This window comes from Dryobates pubescens, chromosome 1 (assembly GCF_014839835.1).
Source record: "Dryobates pubescens isolate bDryPub1 chromosome 1, bDryPub1.pri, whole genome shotgun sequence".
NCBI classification, from domain to species: domain Eukaryota; kingdom Metazoa; phylum Chordata; class Aves; order Piciformes; family Picidae; genus Dryobates; species Dryobates pubescens.
The window spans coordinates 34878456-34901780 of record NC_071612.1 but is presented as its reverse complement, the minus strand read 5'-3'; positions in this window follow the sequence as shown (position 1 = coordinate 34901780).

Below are 23325 nucleotides of genomic sequence, written 5' to 3'. Positions count from 1 at the left end.
AGCAAGAAGGTCTCCTCTGAGCCTCCTCTTCTCCAGGCTAAGCAACCCCAGCTCCCTCAGCCTCTCCTGACAGGGCTGTGCTCCAGTCTGGTGCTAAAGCATATCCCTCAGCATATAATTTGCCACTTCAGCAATAAGGTTGGGTAGATTTTGTTTTCACCTTGGCTTTTTGTTTGTTTAGGGTATTTTTGTTGTTGTGTTTTGGGGGGTTGTTTTGTGCTTGTGGATGGTTTTGCTGTTATTGTTGGTTTTTTTGTGGCAGTTTTATTTGTTAGATTGGTTGTTTTCTTCCAGTAAGTTTTGCTCAGCATGAGCAGGAAGTAAGCAGATGAGTTAACTCACTTGGCAGAACTGCAGATGTGATCTCTTTCCTTTGTTGTCTTGCATTTGCTTCTGCCATCTATAAGACTGATAGCTCTGATTGCCGAGGTTCTCTGAACTCAGAGCAGACAATCAGATGTGCAACTTTCATTTTACACTCTCAATTAGAACTCCACATCACCACTCAATTAAAGAATAAATAGAGATGTGCTGACTCATTTGGAAAATTAATGATGTTGGCAGTGAGGGAGAGTGGGCAGAGCAGGTGTTTGATGTCTGCCCTTGAGTAACAAAACCTCTAAAGCTGGGATTGGATTTGAGACCAGGTATAATGTCTGAAACAAAACCACTTTCTGCTACTTTGGCTCACACCAGTCATATTCCACCACTCTTTTTCAAGCCAGAATGCGTGATAATAATTTTCCAGGTATGGGAATGCCTCAGCTGATTATTTTGGACAACTTGCCTGAGGATATTTTCCTTTTGCTGGGAAGGGAGCAAGGGAAAGGAAGGAACATTATCTATGATTTATAGGGGGGGGGGGGGGGGGGGGGGAGGGAAGCAAGACATAAATGGTTATAAAAAGGGGAATGGTTTTCTTTACCAATAATTCTCACTTTTCCAAGTATCTAAATAGTGATGTACTTCTGACTAAAGGCCAAATGCTCAGGCCATGCTTCTATAACCAAAGTCCTATTGAAAATCAGCTCAGTAAGAAAGGAAATGGCCAATGTCCCATGAAATATAAGAAATGAAACACAGGAAGTCATTCTGCTCCTGTACTCAGCACTGCTTAGGCCATACCTTGACTCCTGTGTCCAGTTCTGTGCCCCTCAGTTTAGGAAAGATCTAGAGTTGCTGGAATATGTCCAGAGAAGAGCAACAAAGCTGGGGAGGGGTTTGGAGCACAGCCCTGTGAGGAGAGGCTGAGGGAGCTGGGGGTATTTAGCCTGGAGAAGAGAAGGCTCAGGCGAGACCTTCTTGCTCTCTGTAACTACCTGAAGGGAGGTTGTAGCCCAAGAGACCAACCCCCACCTGGCTACAACCTTCCTTGAGGTAGTTGTAGAGAGCAATAAGGTATCACCTGAGCCTCCTCTTCTCCAGGCTAAGCAACCCCAGCTCCCTCAGCCTCTCCTCACAGGGCTTGTGTTCCAGACCTCTCCCCAGCTTTGGTGCCCTTCTCTGGACACATTTGAGCAACTCAACACCTTTCTTGGTTTGAGTGGCCCAGACCTGGACACAGTATTGAAGGATATTTGCTGAGGTACATCTGCAGGTACTGTCTGCATCAGTACAGTAGCAAGGATTCCTGTAGATGCACTAGAGAGCAGCATATTACAGATGCACTGATTGTCTGATGTTCTTCCTCCAAAAAAAACCAGGGGTACTCCTGGGCAGTGTCACTACATTCCTGCAAAATGCATGATGCACTGAGTCACCAGCACTGCTCTAAAGGGAGCAAGGACAAAGAAATCCTCACATATCCCTTGCTGACGCATCACTGCACTCTTGTGCTATATCTGGAGTCCTTTGCATAAGCTGAAGTGAGGACAAGGTTTGCCTTTTAGCACATCCTGGTGGCTGGTGCACAGGGAAATGGGAGAGAGAAGTGGATATAACAGATAAAGGTCATAGATACATTTTAAAGAACTTAAGGTTTATTCACCATGCATACACAGAATAGAATAACACAAGTTTCCTTGGAAAGTAAATGGTCTGGGAGCTGATAACAAGGAACTTAAGAGACAGTAAAAAATACAGCACAGTTGTACATGCTCACTGCAGCTTCTTTCTCACTCTGATATCCCAGGGCTCTGCACAGGGACGTTGGCAGGCTGGACAAATGGGTAGAGTCCAAGGACATGAGATTTAACACATCTGTTAGTATGTTAGGAAGAAGTTCTTCCCCATGAGGGTGGTGAGACACTGCCACAGGTTGCCCAGGGAGGTGGTGGAAGCCTCATGCCTGGAGGTTTATGCAGCCAGGCTGGATGTGGCTGTGAGCAACCTGCTGTAGTGTGAGGTGTCCCTGCCCATGGCAGGGGGGGTGGAACTGGATGATCCTTGAGGTCCCTTCCAACCCTAACAATTCTATAATTCTATGGTTCTGTGGTGGAGTTTTTAATTCTATTTTCAAGTGTAAATTTCTGTGCAATCTAGCTTGTGAGTTCCTGGCATAGGATTGTTTATTTTAGCTCTCCCTCTCTCTCTTTAAGATCATCAAGTGCAACCTATCACCCAACACCATCTAATCAACTAAACCATGGCACCAAGCGTCCCGTTCAGTCTCATCCTAAACACCTCTAGTGATAATCAGGAATCTCTTAACTACTTTAGGTGCTTTAAAATGGCCCTGGATTTTATTCCATTCACTGCTGTGCACCATCTAGCTCTGGGCAAATTTGCTATTTCAAGATGTAGCTATGATTCAGTCACATGAATATTGCAGAAAGCCATGTCAGAGTGTCAAGTATTTGCTCATGCCTCCTGGGAAGTTTATCCTCCTCCCTAAGCAGCACTCTCAACTGCCTCCAGACTAAGACAGAAGGCATCAACTTTTCCAAAGTCATTATAGGCTTTCCATTTGTAAATACAGAATACAGAATTAACCAGGTTGGAAAAGACTGCAGAGATCATCAAGTCCAACCTATCACCCAACACCATCTAAGCAACTAAACCATGACACCAAGTGCCTCATCCAGTGTCTTTGTAAACATCTCCAGTGATGGTGACTCCACCACCTTCCTAGGCAGCACATTCCAATGGCCAATCTCACTTTCTGCGAAGAACTTCTTCCTAACATCCAGCCTAAACCTCCCCTGGCACAGCTTGAGACTGTGTCCTCTTGTTCAGGTGCTGATTGCCTGGGAGAAGAGACCAGCCCGCACCTGGCTACAGCCTCCCTTCAGGTGTTTGTAGAAGGCAACAAGGTCTCCCCAGAGCCTCCTCTTCTCTAGGCTAAAATCTTTGCTTCAGCTTAACATGTGCAGTGTCTTCACCACTTCCTCTTCAGATATTTCCACCAAGATGTAAGAAAAAGGGCAAAGAATGGTTTGCTGTTGTCAGCCACATTTTAAAGCAGCCCCTATTATCTGATCTCTCAATCCCCCTGTAAAATATTTGATCATAGAATCACAGAATCAATAAGGTTGGAAAAGACTTCAAAGATCATCAAGTCCAACCTCTCACCCAACACCTCATGACTAGGAGACCATGGCACCAAGTGCCACGTCTAATCCCCTATTGAACAAACACCTCCAGAGACAGTGACTCCACCACCTCCCTGGGCAGCACATTCCAATGGCTAACAACTCTCTCTGTGAAGTACTATCTCCTCACCTTGAGTCTAAACGTCCCCTGGTGCAGCTTGATGAAACAAGGCAGAAGCAATTATAAATGCCTATCCAGACTTCAAGATTTGTGAGGTATTTTTCAGGTCCCTTTGGGATTGTAGCTACATTTTTAACCTTGTTGTTGTCCTTGTATCATAATTGTTGTACCTCTGCTTGCTTACAGAGCAAAGGTTAGACATCTGTAACAAAATCTAATTCTACAGTTTGGGCATATGGCTTTGCAGCGTGGAGTTAGCAATGACTGCCTCCTATTCTTCAGAGCTGGTACCATTCCTGTTAATTCATTACACCCTCATCATAATTGTCTCACTAGCTTCATGCATTAAGCATCTGCTGGTAGAGGGCTCAGGACTACATCCAGAGTGACTTTCAGACAGGGAAAGGGAGATAAGTACCCCGCTCTTGTTACTCGTATTCCCAAAAATGTCATGCACCATCCCTGGAGGTGTTTAGGAAGAGACTGGCTGAGGCGCTTGGTGCCATGGTTTAGTTGATTAGATGGTGTTGGGTGACAGGTTGGACTTGATGATCTCAAAGATCTTTTCCAACCTGGTCTATTCTATTCTATTCTATTCTATTCTATTCTATTCTATTCTATTCTATTCTATTCTATTCTATTCTACTCTATCTTTAAGCAGATTCCTCACTGTCATTTTGCATTTTATGGGGCTTGGAATACCATGAAGAAGTCATCTTAGGGGTGCTTCTTGTATATGGAAGCAGGAAACAGTCTGTCACTTTGTGCAGCATTTGAAAGTAAAACATATGCCATCAACCCTGGTGCAGGTAGATCTTTTTATTTATAGAGCAGTTTATTTAAAGCCCACTGTTTTCTTCTTTTCTGTGTCACTATTCTTAAACTGATCAGAAGCATAAACCCTGGATTTAAGCAATGAGAACAGAAAAAGAAGTAAGCAATGAAAAGAGAAAAAGACGGAATCCATTATAAACAGAAATTGCAGATGAATTAGCAACAGAAGGCTGACCTGAAGTTTTGAGTAATAACCACAGATGAGAAATGATTGTAGCACAGTATGGCTGCAGACAGTTCAGAAAGCACTGAATGTGGTTGAATTATGTAAATCACTCACAGATGTAATATTTTTGGGGTAGATTTATGTCTGATTTTCTTGAAGGAAAGGAAAAATGTTCTTTCAATTACTAAATGTTAAATCATAAAACTTTTCCAATCACTTCTGTCAGATGTATGCCTTGGTTGTAATAAGTTGTTTTCTCCTTTCTGGTTACCCGTCTCATTTGATGACCTTGATTGTCAAATCTTGATCTTCTGATCCTGATCTTGCTGGGACATAGTTTAATGGCCATAGTGATGTTAGGCTGACAGTTGGACTCAATGATTTGAGAAGTCTTTTCCAACCAAACCCCTCCATATCATCAAGGATGACCATGAGCCAGAAACGTGCTCTTGTGGCCAGGAAGGCCAATGCCATTCTGGGGTGGATTAGAAGGGGTGTGACCAGTAGAATACACTAGACTAGACTAGATTGACTAGACTAGACAAACCAGTTTGGCAACCTTCAAGTGCCTCATCCAGTCTCTTCTTAAACACCTCCAGTGATGGTGACTCTATCACCTCCCTGGGCAGCACATTCCAATGTCCAATCTCTCTTTCTGGGAAGAACTTCTTCCTCACCTCCAGCCTAAACCTCCCCTGGCACAGTTTGAGACTGTGTCCTCTTGTTGTGGTGCTGGTTGCCTGGGAGAAGAGACCAACCCCCACCTGGCTACAACCTCCCTTCAGGTAGTTGCAGTGAGCAAGAAGGTCTCCCCTGAGCCTCCTCTTCTCCAGGCTAAGCAACCCCATCTCCCTCAGCCTCTCCTCATAGAGCTTGCGCTCCAGACCTCTCACCAGCTTTGTTGCCCTTCTCTGGGGCATACCGTTAAGCACTCTTGTAGGAAAGTTAGTATAGCTCAGTTGTTTTCTTTTATTTCTGCCCCTCCACCCTAAAACTAGGAATAATTTACAGTATCTACAATAACACCTAGCAACATAATAACATCTAGAAATGGCTAACAGAGAAAAATCACTTAAAAAACAACCCTGGAGCATATGGTTCGAAACTCTGCATTCCATAGTGTTTCCATTAATGTTTGTATTTCCATAGAAATTGTCTTAATAAAATTTTCTGCAGTCCCTAGCTACGCATGCTATCATAAAATCCTAGGGCTGCTACAGTGTTCTACTTAAGCTATTTCTCAGCATTTTAATGATCTCTGGAGAAAGAGGATCCACATGTTCTAGCTGATCAGATGATGGTTATGACCCAGCCCTCAGTGCAGCACAGCTGTGAGAAAGGCAAATGTTATCCCAGAACAAATCAGCTGAGATACCTCAGCAGAAATAGGGGAGATATTAAAGCACCCTCCACTGGTGCAGTCATCATTTTGTTTCCACAGACTTTTGGTTGCATGCACTTGGTGTGAAGTTTCAACAGCCACAGAAAGCTGTGAGATGATCCAAAAAAGAAACAGGAGTCCATCAAAAATAAAGTCACAAGGGCAGTACCCCTTCAAATAACTGGGAGTAATAAGTACCAGGGAAGGAACAAGAACTATTTGATTTATCAGACATTTTGGTGTCATCTCTAATGTTTTAAACTGATGCAAAACAGAGTAGGGAGCTGGGGTTGCTTAGCCTGGAGGGAGGTTGTAGTCAGGAGGGGGTTGGTCTCCTCCCAGGCAACCTGTGACAGAACAAGAGGACACAGTCTCAAGCTGTGCCAGGGAAGGTTTAGGCTCAAGGTGAGGAGAAAGTTCTTCAAAGAAAGAGTTATTGCCCATTGGAACGTGCTGCCCAGGGAGGTGGTGGAGTCACCAACCCTGGAGGTGTTCAAAGCAGGAATGGATGTGGCACTTGAAGCCATGGTTTAGTTAGTCATGAGGTGTTGGGTGACAGGTTGGACTTGAGGATCTTTGAGGTCTTTTCCAACCTGGCTGATTCTATGATTCTGTGATTTGTAATCTGTCTCAGAGATTCATCATGGGAACATTAGGAATAGAGTTGATATCACCTAAGTCCATGAGAAGAGCCCTTTCAAAGGAAGATATTTTCTGCTTCCAGGAACATGCAAAGGTGCATAAAATTTCTGCTCCTTAATTGTGCTTGCTACCTACATTTACAGGGCTCATAATCATTAGCACACTTGTTATTTACTGATGAGCAGGTCCCTAAATGAGGAAATTAAGCAACAGGAGCATCCTTATATTTTGCTAGTGATTGATCATTTAACCTCCACGATATCACGGCCTGGTAATCACCCAGAGTTCTGACCTTTTCACTGAAATACAGAACATTTTGGTCTTGTTTAGTAAAAACACTCTTTTAGTGGTGTTTGGCATAAGAAAGAGAGAGGGATGAAGAATGAAAGAGGGGGAAGTTCATGGACTTGTTCGCAGGCATTTAATTTGATCTATGCTGAGATCTAAATGAGCAAAAAGGCTTCAAAGAACAATTTACTGGTTTTTTTACAGACAATGGAATAAAGACTGATTGTGGGAAAAAGACCAAATTTTAACATAGACTTTAACTGCACTGTGTTAAATTACATCCATTCTTTTCAGGTGACAGTAGTTTAACATTTGACAGTGAAGCTCAGATCTATATCCCTGCTCTAACATGGCCCTTTCAAGAAAGACATTCCAAAGAATGCTTCCAAGAAGGATACTATGGACTAAATGAAAAAAACTCTGGAGGGACCAAGGGCTAAAAGAAGAAAAAAAAAAGAAAAAGAAAAAGAAAAAGGAGAAACTAAGGACATGCAAGGAAAGGATGAAAGGAATAATACATAATTTCTCTGGATGTCAACATTAAGAAAGGAGGAAATTCTTCACAGAAAGAGAGACTGACCATTGGAATGGGCTGCCCAGGGAGGTGGTGGAGTTGCCATCACTGGATCTGTTTAAGAAGAGACTTGATGAGGCACTTGGTGCCATGGGGTAGTTGATTAGATGGTGTTGGATGATAGGTGGGACTCAGTAGTTTTTTCCAACCTGGTTTATCCTATCCTATCCTACCCTATCCTATCCTATCCTATGCCTCACCTAAAATATTGGGTCCAGTTCTGGGCTCCCTAGTTCAGAAGAGAAAGAGATCTACTTGAGAGAGTTCAATGGAGAGCTACGAGGATGATTGAGGGACTGGAGCACTGCCCTATGAGGAGAGCCAGAAAGACCTGGGGCTGTTTATTCTGGAGAAGACAGAGAAGGGATTCAATAAATGTTTATAAATATCTGAGGGCTGGGGGTCAGGAAGGAAGGGACACCCTCTGCTGACCTGTGCCCTGTGACAGGACAAGGGGCAATGAATGGAAACTACATCACAGTAAGTTCCAGCTCAACATGAGGAGGAACTTCACAGTATCACAGTAGCGCCAAGGCTGGAAGAGACCTCGAGGATCATCGAGTCCAACCTGTCACCACAAACCTCATGACTAAACCATGGCACCAAGTGCCACATCCAATCTCCTCTTGAATACCTCCAGTGATGGTGACTCCACCACCTCCCCGGGCAGCCCATTCCAATGATGAACGACTCTCTCGGTGAAGAACTTTCTCCTCACTGACAGCCTAAACCTCCCCTGGCACAGCTTGAGACTGTGTCCCCTTGTTCTGGTGCTGGTTGCCTGGGAGAAGAGAAACTTCTTCACTGTGAGGGTCACAGAGCACTGGAACAGGCTCCCCAGAGGGGTTGTGGAGTCTCCTCCTCTGGAGACTTTCAAGACCCATCCTGATGCATTCCTGTGTGACCTGTTCTAGATTCTCTGGTCCTGCTCTGGCAGGGGGGGTGGACTTGATGGTCTCCTGCGGTGCCTTCCAACCCTTAACATCCTCTGCTACTGTGATCCCATGAAAGAAAAAAAAAAAAAGAGACAGGAAAAATATTTTTATAATATTTTGTAATGTTTTATAATACAAACACTTTAAATATTTTCTGGAAATTTCAAATTCAAAGGCAATGACTTTGTGACAACAAAGCAATTATGAGAAGCCAACTTGAATGCTTTGCAGCAGCACATCTTGTACCATTGATAAAGTGCTTTGTTCTGCATTTGAATACAGATCTCCCCCATCTCCACCTAAAATGCCTGATTTCATCTCAGACTGACACATGCAGTTTCCATGACTGCATGGTTACTGTTCACTTTTCTATTGTACATAAACTCAGAGTGCCTGAGTGAGGCAACACCTTTGCTTGGGTTCTTCACGCAGAGCTTTCATCACTGTTGTTTTGCAATAGAAGCCTTTCCTGATGAATAAGCTTTCTCGCCTCTAAACACCACCAAAAAGAAGTCTGGAATGCTGCCTTTAGATGCCTTATTTTAAGAAGCAAATTAAAATCCCATGGTACTTGAACTCTTTTGCTGTTATTGCTGCTGAGAGTACAATATGAGTGTGCATTATTGACCTTTCTTTTCCCCCCTCCCCCCAAGGTAGTTCATTTTTCATGCTAGTCTGAAAAGGTGAAAACTAAACAAGTAGCAAATAGTCAGCAAGGACACACAAACCTCAACTAAAGAAAAGTCAGGATTTTTCTCCCCAAACTCATAAAACACGAAATAAAATATGAAGTAACAACAACAACCTGGTAGCATTGTGAGGGCCATTCAGTGTTCTGACCTCTGCCCCTTTCTATCTTATTCTTTATGGTGGGCTCCTATTTTTATTTGTATTTTGGTTTTTTTTTTTACCTACACAGCAGGAGGTAGGATGTGCAAATGTATCCAGAGGCCTTTAAAATGCCACTATGATCTTTTGTATCCAGGCACTCAAGTGTTCATTAAAAAATTATTAAGTCTCAGCTAGCAAAGTGCATCTTATAAAAAGAAACCCTTCAGGGAACGGAAACACAACATCACATACCTCTCCACACCACCTAAAGTGGGAATTAAGACTTTTTTTGGTGCCAAAATGGTTTGTTTCGAGTTTCAAAGTGGAAGAGTTGTCAGGGTACTTTCATTTCACACTTAAACTTCAGACATACCATGAAATAACTCTTTGAAGAAACTTCCTTCTGCCTTTTTTTTTCCCCCAGGGAACCTGTAATCATACACTGGAATCACTCTGATATTCCTCTGCAAAAAACAACAACAGATGCCAGCAGGAGCAGGGAGGTCGTTTTGCCCCTGTACTCAGCACTGGTTAGGCCACACCTTGAGTCCTGTGTCCAGTTCTGGGCTCCTCAGTTTAGGAAAGATGTTGAGCTGCTGGAAGGTGTCCAGAGAAGAGCAACAAAGCTGGGGAGGGATTTAGAGCACAGCCCTGTGAGGAGAGGCTGAGGGAGCTGGGGTTGCTTAGCCTGGAGAGGAGGAGGCTCAGGGGAGACTTTATTGCTCTCTACAACTACCTGAAGGGAGGATGTAGCCAGGTGGGGGTTCATGTCTTCTCCCAGGCAACCTGTGACAGAACAAGAGGACACAGTCTCAAGCTGGGCCAGGGGAGGTTTAGGCTGCATGTTGGGAAGAAATGCTTCCCAGGAAGAGAGATTGGCCATTGGAATGTGCTGCCCAGGGAGGTGGTGGAGTCACCATCACTGGAGGTGTTTAGGAAGAGATTGGATGGGGTGCTTGGTTGAAAACTCCTTTTGGACTGGCAAGGAACTATTATCTGCTATAATATCCCATTCCTTTCTCTCTTTGTATTCTGTAAAGCTCTTGGCCAGAATGCCTGGATAAGTGTTAATGAAGGGAATTTGCAACATCTATTTACACACAACCTGTAATTTATGCTGATAACTTCTTAACTTTTTTTTTTTACTATAAATTCACTGCTATTCTGTTATCCAGGACCCACCAGACTATGAGAATGATAGACTTTATCAGGCTGTCAGCTGAGATTCTGAAGTGTTATTTAAGCTGTCTGAACACTGTAGGCAACATAGATAAAATGATCATCAACAGCTGAGCTATATTTTTATCTCTCTACTCATTCAGCATCTCAATCACATTCTCAGCAAGAGATGGACAGATAGTTTCTTTATCTAAATGGGTCAAGGAAACATCCCATGATTCCTCCATCTACTCCAAAGTTAGCCCATAGTCAAACACATCACCTGATTTCCACTCCTAAAAGAAAGAACAAGGATCACCATTTTACTCAATAGCACACCTCTGCTAGCAGACATTCTGTGAGGCTTTCTACTGGTGAGGGACTTTTGAGGGTGTCAGGGAATGACAGGACTAGGGGGAATGGAACAAAACTAGAAATGAGTAGATTCAAATAGGATGTTAGGAAGAAGTTCTTCCCCATAAGGGTGGTGAGAGACTGGCACAGGTTGCCCAAGGAGGTGGTAGAAACCTCATCCCTGGAGGTTTTTAAGGCCAGGCTGGATGTGTCTCTGAGCAACCTGATATAGTGTGAGGTGTCCCTGCCTGTGGTAGGGGGGTTGGAACTAGATGATCCTTGAAGTCCCTTCCACCCTAACAATTCTATGATTCACTACCCTTCCCTCTTTGTATGTCCTTGTGAAGCCTTCTCTTTCTTCTCGTCCCAAAACCTTCATGAATGTCCTACTCTTCCTTGCATTGAAACTGACCACTGTTTTTTCAGCTGTTAATTTTCCTTCTTCCACTTTTCCCATCACAGTCACAGACAAAATATCCTGCAGACCTCACAACTCACATGCCTTAGCTATTTCACACAGTAGAAGAGGCCCAGAACTTTAAAATACTCAAAACACTGGAAACCCTTATCTTCCAGGAGGGGGTTGGTATATTCTCCCAGGAAACCAGCACCAGAACATGAGGACACAGTCTCAGGCTGTGCCAGGGGAGGTTTAGGCTGGAGGTGAGGAGAAAGTTCTTCACAGAGAGAGTTGTTAGCCATTGGAATGTGCTGCCCAGGGAGGTGGTAGAGTCACCATCCCTGGAGGTGTTCAAGAGGGGATTGGACGTGGCACTTGGTGCCATGGTTTAGTAGTCACAAGGTCTTGGGTGACAGGTTGGACTAGATGATCTTTTCCAAGCTTATTGGCCTTTTCCAAGCTTATTGATTCTAGGATTCACTTTAAGAAACCATCACTAAATAAAACCCCTCCCTAAGAGATTTACCCCCCAAAACTCCCTATTCAAGAATGTGTAGGTACTCTGAAGTCACTATAGCAAGGAAAATTCCTGTGTCTGTAAAACTGACCTCAAACAGATGTTAACAGCTGTAAGACCAAAAGCAATTCAGAGAGCAAAGGAAGCTGTACAGCCCAGATATTGGTGTTAAACAAGTCCAGGTACACTTAGCCAAAGTATAACAGCAGCAGTGTACCTGAGTAGAGCTCTGAAATAGCTTTGCAACATTACATATTGGAATTATGTGTTGGAACGTGCTCATACAATTCAAGTCAGCACTTAATCAATTACAGCTACACTCAGGTCAAGCATAGAACAGCCCCCAAATCAACACATCTGTGGCTACATCTGAAGAGAGATTTATAGCCTACAGCCTTGTTCAGTGGGATTTGTTAGGAGAAGCAGCTATGAAGCATTTACCAAAGGCTTGGGATCACACAAGGGTACAAACTCTTCCTCCTGGATTAATAGCAAAATTGTCACATGGGAACACTTCATCCCAAAGGGGAAAAAAAATAATCTTAATAGCCTTACTAATTTGTCATAGTGAGTTATTATTACTACTGTGCCTTGCCTCTACAGCTATGGCAGAGAGAACTGATCAAATAGAAGGTGCCTTTGGTTTCAGCTTTAGCTTTTACATTTAGAAGAAATTAAAAAGAACTGTGCATCTGTGTCCAGAGAAGGGCAACAAAGCTGGGGAGGGGTCTGGAGCACAGCCCTGTGAGGAGAGGTTGAGGGAGCTGGGGTTGCTTAGCCTGGAGAAGAGGAGGCTCAGAGGAGACCTTCTTGCTGTCCACAACTACCTGAACGGAGGTTGTAGCCAGGTGGGGGTTGGTCTCTTCTCCCAGGCAACCAGCACCAGAACACGTGGACAGTCTCAAGCTGCACCAGGGGAGGTTTAGGCTGGAGGTGAGGAAGAAATTCTTCCCAAAAAGAGAGATTGAGCATTGGAATGTGCTGCCCAGGGAGGTGGTGGAGTCACCATCACCGGAGGTGTTTAGGAAGAGACTGGATGGGGTGCTTGGTGCCATGGTTTATTTGATTAGATGGTGTTGGGTGATAGGTTGGACTCGGTGATCTCAAAGGTCTTTTCCAACCTGGTTAATTCTTTTCTATTCTATTCTACTGGCATCCTGAGGTTTCACTTGACTCATTTCATGGAATCACAGAATACAGAATACATCCAATTGGAAGAGACCTCACAGATGATCCAACCCAACCCTTGACACAGCACTGAAGGGTCAATGCTAAATGATGTCCCTAAGCACCAGGTCCACAGGCTGCTTAAACACCTTCAGGGACTGTGCCTCCACCACTGCCCTGGGCAGCCCATTCCAATCTTTGATAATCCTTTCACTGAAGAAATATTTCCTAATGTGCAGCCTGTACCTCCCCTGGAACAGTGTGAAACCATTTGCTCTTATCCTGTATCTTGAGATCAAAAAGAGACTGTTCCCTCCTTGCTGCAGCCCCCCTTCAGGTAGTTGTAGAGAGTGATGAGGGGAAATTAGAATAGAATAGGATAGGACAGGATAGGATAGGATAGGATAGGATAGGATAGAATAGCATAGCTATGGACATAAAAGCAGAAAAACCTCTTGATGGATTTTTAAGACCACCTGAGAGGGAAGCATAGAGCCCATAAAAGTTTCAGTGTGAGAACTGGCTCTGTAATGGTCACAAATATTCAGTTATTAATGAAGAGTTCTGTGGGGGACACTTAAAGCCTGTTCTTCCTCTTTCATTCTGTGAACACACAAGGCTTCCTCCATCATTGAAGGTAATGCTTCCAGAAGAAGGAGAAATTAAGCTAGTTTGCAAAACTACTATTGCTCCTCCTTCAGTGACAGCTTCTTCTTGCTGTGTTTGTCTTATCTCTAAAGTTTCTAAGTGCTCTGACAGCTGTCAAGTCCTCCTCCTTTTTGGGGCCAATGTCAGCTTTATCAACTGCCTAAAGGCTGCTAAGCAATTGTGTGGACAGGTAAACCAAATCTCTGGAAGTGAAAGAGAGAGAACATTTCATTCCCTAGAGATGCTATCCTAAGGAGAGGTGAAAAAAAGGGTTTGGATTTCAACCATACCTGGATTAGAAAATAATGAAATAAACAGCACATATTTGTTGCTCATCTGGAGCTTTAGTCCAAGCTTCCGGAGGTCAAAGGCGAGATAATTTTTCTGCTGAGAATGTTTTGAAGAGAGAAGGATGTCCAGAATACTGCACCATCACTTCTCTAAAGCTAGGTGAATATCCCTTTCTTTCCTTCTCTCCCTCTCTTCTGATGGATAAGTCATCATAAAGCTCTCAAGGTCACTGAAGAGGATAGTTATCTGCAATGAAAGGTATGGTTTTACTTAGCTGAAATCTGATTACTTTAAAACCCAACAATAACAGGGTTTTAATGAGAGATGAAAGGAAAAAAATATTAAGGGAGTGAAAGGACTGCAGCTCCTTTAATGCTGATTGCTTTTGATCCTAGCTCAGTTGAGCTGCAATAAGAAACATGAAAATAAGAATTTCTGGGACTTGCTGCCACATCATAAAATGTGAAGATGCTGATCAGTTTGGTTGCTTATGAAGAGATGAGCCCAAGGGCAAAGAATTGTTTTACTTCAGCTTTCCCCAAGGCACTGTATTTTCACCTGCTCTAGCAGGAATTCATTCCCCAGCACTTCTTTTCCACTTTTCAAAGGCATCATTTCCAGGCATCAAATTTCCCTATGTCCTGAGCATATTGTGACAGAAGGAGTTCAGACTGTTGAAGAAAATCAGTCTATTGAAGTCTTTCTTCCTACCACCAGTCCAGCTCAGGTATTGTAGGGGAGAATCTAAATACATAGCTTTTCTTTCCTTCTTTCTTATTTTTTTTTCCCTTTTTCTTCATCTTATTTGACAAATGACCAAAGGTTTAAATGTTATATTTGAGAACAGTTCATCTCAGAGTTACATTGGTGAAAGTCAGTCTTGCCTCTCTCCAAGCTGTCTCTAGTGAGACCTTTCATTAGCAGCATTCAGGGCTTTTTTTTTATATAGGACAGTCTTCAGTTTCACTGCTATTCAAGCCATTAGTGTCTCATAAAAATTTACATAAGCCTCAATTACATCTGGAGAACATTAAATTGCAGAGAGATATTATGGGTATAGAGTTTCTAATGGAACAAAGAGGAGAAATACATAGCAGAGAAATTCCACAAAGTCACCAAAAAACTTCTCCATGGGACTAGGGCAGAGGCAAAGAGGAGAAACACATAGCAGAGAAACTCCACAAAGTCACAAAAAACTTCTCCATGGGGCTAGGACAGAGACAAAGACAAGAAACACATTACAGAGGAATAGAATAGAATAGAATAGAGTAGAATAGAGTAGAGTAGAGTAGAGTAGAGTAGAGTAGAGTAGAGTAGAGTAGAGTAGAATAGACCAGGTTGGAAGAGAGCTTTGAGATCAACCAGTCCAACATCACCCAACACCATCTAAACAACTGAACCATGGCACCAAGCACCCCAGTCAGTCTCTTCCTAAACACCTCCAGTAATGGTGACTCCACCACCTCCCTGGGCAACACATTCCAATGGCCAATCTCTCTTTCTGGGAAGAACTTCTTCCTAACATCCAGCCTAAACCTCCCCTGGAGCAGCTGGAGACTGTGTCCTCTGCTCTGGTTGTTGCTCAGGAATGTAAAGGGAGAAACTTGCTCCCATTCATGTTGGAAGTATTTCAGATGGAACCCTTCCTACATTCCTTGGGTGATGTAATTGATTCAGCGTGCACCAAGCACAGTTTGTGATAATACTTCATTATCTGAGAGCTAGGGGTCAGGAGGGAGGGGACAGGCTCTGCTCACTTGCTCCCTGGGATAGGACAAGGAGCAATGGATGTAAGCTGCAGCACAGGAGGTTTCACCTCAACACAAAGGGGAACATCTTCACTGTGAGGGTCACAGAGCACTGGAAGCGGCTCCCCAGGGAGGTTATGGAGTCTCTGTCTCTGTAGACTTTCAAGGGTTGTCTGGATGCATTCCTCTGCAACCTGAGCTAGATTGTATGGTCCTGCTGTGGCAGGGGGGTTAACCATTGGAATGTGCTGCCCAGGGAGGTGGTGGAGTCACCATCCCTGAAGGTGTTCAGGAGGAGCTTGGATGTGGCACTCGGTGCCATGGTTTAGTCACGAGGTCTGTGGTAACAGGTTGGACTTGATGATCTTTGAGGTCTCTTCCAACCTTGGTGATTCTGTGATCTCTTTGGGTCCCTTCCAACCCCTGACATCCTGTGATCCTGTGATTTGTTTTATAAACTTAGCAGAGCAAAACTGCTGCCCTCAGTTGTGCTTGGGATAGAGAGGACAGCTTAATGAGAGACTTAGAAGAAAAAGAAGCATATTGAGATTTTCTCATGAGGACAAGTGTGTGACTTTGAGAGGATATTTAGGCCTTGCAAGATAACCCACAGCATCCCTCTTCCCCAAAAGGGGAAACCCTCTGTTTCCTTATTTTCTCTCTCTCTCTAAACACCACACAACCACACATTTTGTTAGCTGTTGAGTCTTTGTGAAAGATTGATAAGCAGCTGCAAGCCAGGCTTCAAGTGCTGATCTATAACATCCCTAAGCTTTGAGTAACTCTGACAGCTTTGAAGGATTTGCTGTCCAAAATCATTATTGGTACACATGAAAGAATTTTTTATATATATATATATTTATTGTTGGGGGCTGTAAAGAGAGAGAGAGTGCAGAAATATTGAAGGTGGCTGCAGGGCAGGGAAAGGGTCAAAAGCCAGAGAAAATAAAGCATATTTCTTAAACTGCATGTAAGTGATGCCACATGGATCAACATTGCTTTGCCTTTCATATACTATTCTGTAGCAAGTTGTCCTTCATTCTTATGGCTTGCAGGACCTTCCCCTCTTTCTCTCTTCCACCCACAATTCACTCTTGGACTTTCCTCTGTCTTCCAAGGTTGGTTTCCTATCCTCAGGTTGCAGACAGAGGGAGATTGTTTGAAAGATATTTTTTCTAACAGGATAGCCAAACCTGACACAGAGGTGAGAAGCCTCAAAAGGAATAAGATTGGTTTCACCTTTGTGAGAGACTAAGTCTTGTCTCTTATGATGTGACTCAATAAAGAGAAAATCACCTTTGCTGCTTGCCCAGACAATAGCTGATGTGTATTGGGCAGAGCCACTGGAACAACTCTTGGGAAGGTGCATAGATAAGGATGGCTCAGGAGACTGCAGCTGTCCTGGAAATGAGCAGAGGCAAATCGACCTAAAAACTGCATAAAAGATCTGAGCAACTACTGGCTCAGTAGAAGGAAAACACAGAAGGAAAAGACCTGGACAATGCTGCTCTGAAGAAAAATGGAGAGAATACCAGGAGAGAAAAATGGCAGACATCACCATGGAGCCTGGAAGAAGCAGACCAGGAGGAACCCTCTCTCCGTGTCCTAAGTTCCGCCTGCTGCAACTCATGGAGCTGACGTGCCCAGAGGACAAATCTCTTCTACAGCCAAAGCTACATCACCCTTCCTCTACAGACCCAACAATTCCTCTACATCCAAGGCTGCAGCACCTTTCCTCCACAGACTCAAACTGTCTTGGTGGGGGTGAGGGGTGTGGAAATATAATTCCTTTCCTCTTCTCTCTCCCTCTTCTCTCTCTCACTCTCTATTTCCTCTCTCTCCCCTTCTAATCCATCCACTTTATTTGTGTAACAAATAGTCTAGCTGTTGATATTTTGGCCTTGTTTGTGCCTCTAATTTCACAACATGGGAATATTCAAAAGAGCTGAGGCTCTTTCCCTCTCTGGACTGAGACAACCTTGTATACCCATGACTCTGTTCAGGTGGGAGGGAATCTAGCTATTTTCACACTTAATGTAAATGCAGAGTTTTTTCTTGCACAAGAGATACTTCAGCTTATAGCAGGATGCAATTACCATGCAAACTCATCCAAGCAGTTTTCTAGGCTCCTCAGTCAACATTTTCCCAGTGTGCAATTTATTGATGTCTCCTGTTAAAATGTGCCCCTGCAACATGTGCAGCAGCCATCCTTCTCTTGCAAGACACCTTGTTTTGGATTGTAAAGATTGGAGATTTGGGTCTGAAAGTGTGTAATAACCTCCTGCATTCACAGGCATTTCAAAACCCTTGGATTTTCTTCACAAAACTCACCATGGTAACAGAAAAGAAAGCAACCCTTCAGCCAAAAAATGGAATAGCATTAAAGTTCTGCTTCTTGGGCTTTCATTCACCCATCAACTCAATATCAGGGGTTTTTGTTGTTGCTGAATTAAAGACAGAAGCATTAGCTGATGTCCACAACTCACTGTGCTGTGGCTTGTTTGGCATTTTCTTTTCAAGTGTGTTTATTCTTTTGTGGGATTAGGGAAAATAAGCAGGAGCTCCACAAAAGAAATGAAAACCCAAGAAACTGTTATGTGTGGCAGTATTTTGCATACTGGTTGATGGAAACAGCAACCAAAAATGAGAGTTTCTTGTTTCACAAGTGCTGCTGAGAAAGAAAAGTGCTGAGGCTTTGAAGTGGGGCAGTTCATCATTCTGTGTGCATTCACTCAGTTTGTTGTGTTGACTTCCAGGAGAATCAAAACAGCACTGAAGCTGCAGAGGCATGAGGCTGTTTATTGAAAATCTGAAAAAGGAAACAGGAGAGTGTTTTATCCTGGCAGTGAACAAGGTTCAGTGGCCTCTCTCCTTTCACTTGGGAAAACCCTCAGCCCATATTTACTGCCTCACATGCACAGGAACAGAAAGTTTCTAACCAGACCAGTTGTCTTTGGTCAGGCATTAGAACAGGCTGCCCAGGGGAGTGGTGAAATCACCATCTGCAAAGGTCTTCAAAAGCCATGCAGGCATGGCACTTCAGAGCATGGTTTACAGAATACAGAATTAACCAGGTTGGAAAAGACCTTTAAGATCATGAAGTCCAACCTATCACCCAACACCATCTAACCAACTAAACTGTGGCACTAAGTGCCTCATCTAGACTCTTCCAGGGATGGTGACTCCACCACCTCCCTGGGCAGCACATTCCAATAGCCAATCTTTCTGGGAAGAACTTCTTCCTAACATCCAGCCTAAACCTCCCCTGGCACAGCTTGAGACTGTGTCCTCTTGTTCTGGTGCTGGTTGCCTGGGAGAGGAGACCAACCCCCGCCTGGCTACAATCTCCCTTCAGGCAGTTGTAGAGAGCAAGAAGGTCTCTTCTGAGCCTCCTCTTCTCCAGGCTAAGCAACCCCAGCTCCCCCAGCCTCTCCTCACAGGGCTGTGCTCCAGACCCCTCCCCAGCCATGTCAGTCTTGGTAGTGTCAAGTTGATAGTTGAGGTCTTTTCCAGCCTTAATGATTCTAAGGCCTGGAGTCCCAGGATTCATCATTCCCACCCTCCCCCCTGCCTCCAGATTTTTTTCATAACAGAAAACATATCTTCAGATTGCTCTGAGTCCCCCATCTGAACAAAAGAAAACCTCAACTTTTCATGAGTTTTGTCTCCTCTTGCTAATGCCACAAGTTTGATTGTGTCTGTGTAGTGATTCCTGTCAACAACCCACAACATATACTTCATTGCCACTATAGTGCTACTGCTATTACCCTTCCTAACTCAGCAGCAGACAGTGAAAAATTCATATTTTACTGAGATGAAGGAGCCTTAAAGTTTTAAGCTGCTTTTTCTCAGTGCATAAAACAGTTATTTTGAAAGCCTTCTTGCCAGGAGCATTTATGTAGCCTATCACCTTAATATAATCTGCTCCCTTTCTGCTTTGCATTGCCCTTCAAGAAAGGTCACATTATTTGAAAGCAAAAAAAGGCAGAAAACTTCCTGAGAAAATACAAAGCATGATTTTAGGGTGTAATGCATTATTTTAGCTTGTGCTTTAACACATCTAAATGCCGGGTTCTACACATTGGCCACAGCAACCCCATGCAGTGCTACAGGCTGGGGTCAGAGTGGCTGGAGAGCGGCCAGGCAGAAAGAGACCTTGGAGGGGCAATAGTTGATAGTAGGCTGAACAAGAGCCAGCAGTGTGCCCAGGTGGCCAAGAAGGCCAATGGCATCCTGGCCTGCATCAGGAATAGTGTGGCCAGCAGGGGCAGAGAAGTCATTGTACCCCCGTACTCAGCACTGGTTAAGCCACACCTTGAGTCCTGTGTCCAGTTCTAGGCTTCTCAGTTTAGGAAAGATGTTGAGTTGCTGGAAGGTGTTCAGAGAAGGGCAACAAAGCTGGGGAGGGGTCTGGCGCACAGCCCTATGAGGAGAGGCTGAGGGAGCTGGGGTTGCTTAGCCTGGAGAAGAGGAGGCTCAGGGGAGACCTTATTGCTGTCTACAACTCCCTGAAGGGAGGTTGTAGCCAGGTAGGGGTTGGTCTCTTCTCCCAGGCAACCAGCACCAGAACAAGAGGACACAGTCTCAAGCTGCACCAGAGGAGGTTTTCGCTGCATGTTAGGAAGAAATTCTTTCCAGAAAGAGAGATTGCCCATGGGAATGTACTGCCCAAGGAAGTGATGGAGTCCCCATCACTGGAGGTGTTTAGGAGGAGACTGAATGGGGCCCTTGGTGCCATGGTTTATTTGATTAGATGTTGTTGGGTGATAGGTTGGACTCAATGATCTCAAAGGTCTTTTCCAACCTGGTTAATTCAATTCAATTGAATTCAATTCAATTGAATTCAATTCAATTCAGTTCAATTCAATTCTATGCTATGCTATGCTATTCTACGCTATGCTATTCTACTTATGCAGTGAAAGCAACACTAATTGCAACCAGTAACTTTGATTTATAAGAGTGAGTGACTAAGGGAAGGAAACAGTTACAGCTCTGTAATAAAGTACATTTTATTTTGTCACTTGAACCCATGAAACAGATGGATGGAGGAAAAGCTGACAGAAGAGTACTGGAATAAAGTCTCTCTTCTCAGTACCAGGTGTTGTAAAAACAGTGTCCTCTGAGTTACTAGAATGATCAGGCTTCACTAGGGAAAGTGAGACTGAGAGCCCTGGGGCTGTTTAGTCTTGAGAAGAAAAGACTGGGAGGGCATCTCATCCATGTCTATATATACCTGAGGGGTGGGTGTCAAGTGGAGGGCTGCAAGCTCTCTTTGGTGGTGCACACTAATAAGAAAAGGAACAATAGGTTCAAACTTGACCATAGAGGATTTCAGCTAAGCCTGAGGAGAAACTTCTTTACAGTGAGAGTGACAGAGCATTGGAACAGGCTGCCCACAGGGGTTGTGGAGTCTCAGAGAACTGAAGACTTTCAAACCCCACTTGGATGCATTCCTGTGCAGACTACCCTGGGCGATCCTGCTCTGGCAGTGGGGTTGAACTTGATGATCTCTGGAGGTCCCTTCCAGCCCCTAATGTACTGTGATACTGTGACCTGCATTAGATTTTCCAGAACAAGCTGTATCAGATACATCAAATCCTCTAAAGTCTGCATGTGCTCCAAATTCTTACTCTGTGCTCCAGGGAAAGAGACTGGCAGCACTTTTTTAGCCAGTTCCCCAAACAAGAAACTTAAGAAACCTCAAAAACTGTGAAACAAACTCCTTTTGCATTGTGATATTGAACATTGATTGGATTGTATCACCACAGATTGTGCTGGACATCTCTTCATTGCAACCTGAAGGGAGGTTGTAGCCAGGTGAGGGTTGGCCACTTCTCCCTGGCAACCAGCACCAGAGCAAGAGGACACAGTCTCAAGCTGCTCCAGGGGAGGTTTAGGCTAGAGGTGGGGAGAAAGTTCTTCCCAGAAAGAGAGATTGGCCATTGGAATGTGCTGCCCAGAGAGGTGGTGGAGTCACCAGCACTGGAGGTGTTCAGAAATGGATTGGATGTGGCACTTGAAGATATGGTTTAGTTGTCAGGAGGTGTTAGGTATTAGGTAATAGGTTGGACTTGATGATCTCTGAGGTCTTTTCCAACTTGGTTGATTCTGTGATTCAGGCAGCAGCATTCAGAGCTTTGATGTAGATTTCACCTAGCAAGGTAATAAGGTAAATGTTTCAGATTGTAAAAAATAATTGGCTTGCTGAAAAACAATGAAATTAACTGAGATGTTGATTGGAGTAGGCTTGCTCAGTAAGGTCATATGTAGAGCTGAAGGCCCTACCAACATGCCAAAATGTTTAGTGTGTCTAAGATTTCAGATATTTAATGCTAAGTAATATCTACCCTGAATGTTGTAATCAATGTTCTCTTCAAAACAAAATTGATTTTCAGTCAAGCAGATGGAAGGAGGTCATTTTTGTGCTGTCTCAGATTCTACTTAACTTGTTAATGCTTACACACCAGTCTCAGGGCAAGACTTGGAATTTTCAGCAAAGCTTTACATGGTCACCTGGCAGCAAACTATTCTTAAGAAGAATGCAGATGGAAACAAACACAAAAGTTTTCCAGAAATAGGGTTGACAGTTCATGTTCTTGAATTGAATTAATTCAAAAAATAAGGCTACTAATGCTTGATAAGTGGGATAATCAATTAGCAGAAGGGATTAACTTATTAATAACAATTTTCCATGCCAAACATTAATAAACTTATTTACAATTTGTTTAGGTTCGGGTATCCGGTGGGGAATCACTTACACAATTCTAATGATGTGAACACTTTAGTTGGAGGAAGGATTCGATCTAGAGTAACTACACTCCTGATATCAAACTCAGTCGACTGGAGAGCGAGGAGCTGCAATTCTTGATTCAGTAACAAATTTGCTCTCCTTTGCTCCCTGGTGGAGCAAAGGCAGAAGGCAAGAGGGAAATTAATGTCCAATATGCTTTATGAATTCAATAATCAGAATCACTTACAAAGCAATATTCAGTCCGGAGATTCCGAATCAGTCCAAGATGTGATGTTGAGAGCAGCGGTTAGAGAAGTTTGTAATCCAGAACTCTGTTCTCAGTATAATTTCATAAAGCCAAGGAAAAGTTAAAAGATAGAATCCAAGCACGTTGCCCAACACTGAAAGCGAAACTGGAGTACACGTGGTCGATGCTGGTGGAGGGGGCTGGGCGAGTAGCACACACCTCACCAGCAGGAGACGAGCCAGAGCCAAAGGAAAAAAGGGCTGGGTTACTGAAGAACCCCTCTGTTTATAACTGCTGTTTTGAAACAAAACTGACCACTGGCAGAAAAGTAATTTGAAACTTCGCCAATCACCTTCTGGGCATCAGCACAGCGGTGAGTGGTCAGGATACTGGCCAAACAGGTTTGGCTGGCCTTTTATTGGTACGTGTTTTCCTTTGTCTATCTCCCCCAGCTCCTAGCCATGTCCAACCAGGACAGTTCTCCAACTCTATAGTTTCCCAGACATAGGGCTGAGAGTTCACCTTCTCCAACACTATAGTTTCCCAGAACTAGGGCTATTAGTTCACCTTTTCCAACTCTATAGCCACCTACACACTGCTGAACACACCACATGCCCTAAGGAATGTAAATAGGAGATTATGTAAAATCTCCATCAAAGGTGCAGACCAGGCAGAGGCTTTAAGTTTTGGATCACAGATCTGTCTGCTTGTGGTGCTCTGATAAGTTAAAAAATCAAGTGGACCCTGTCCACATGCTTGTTTT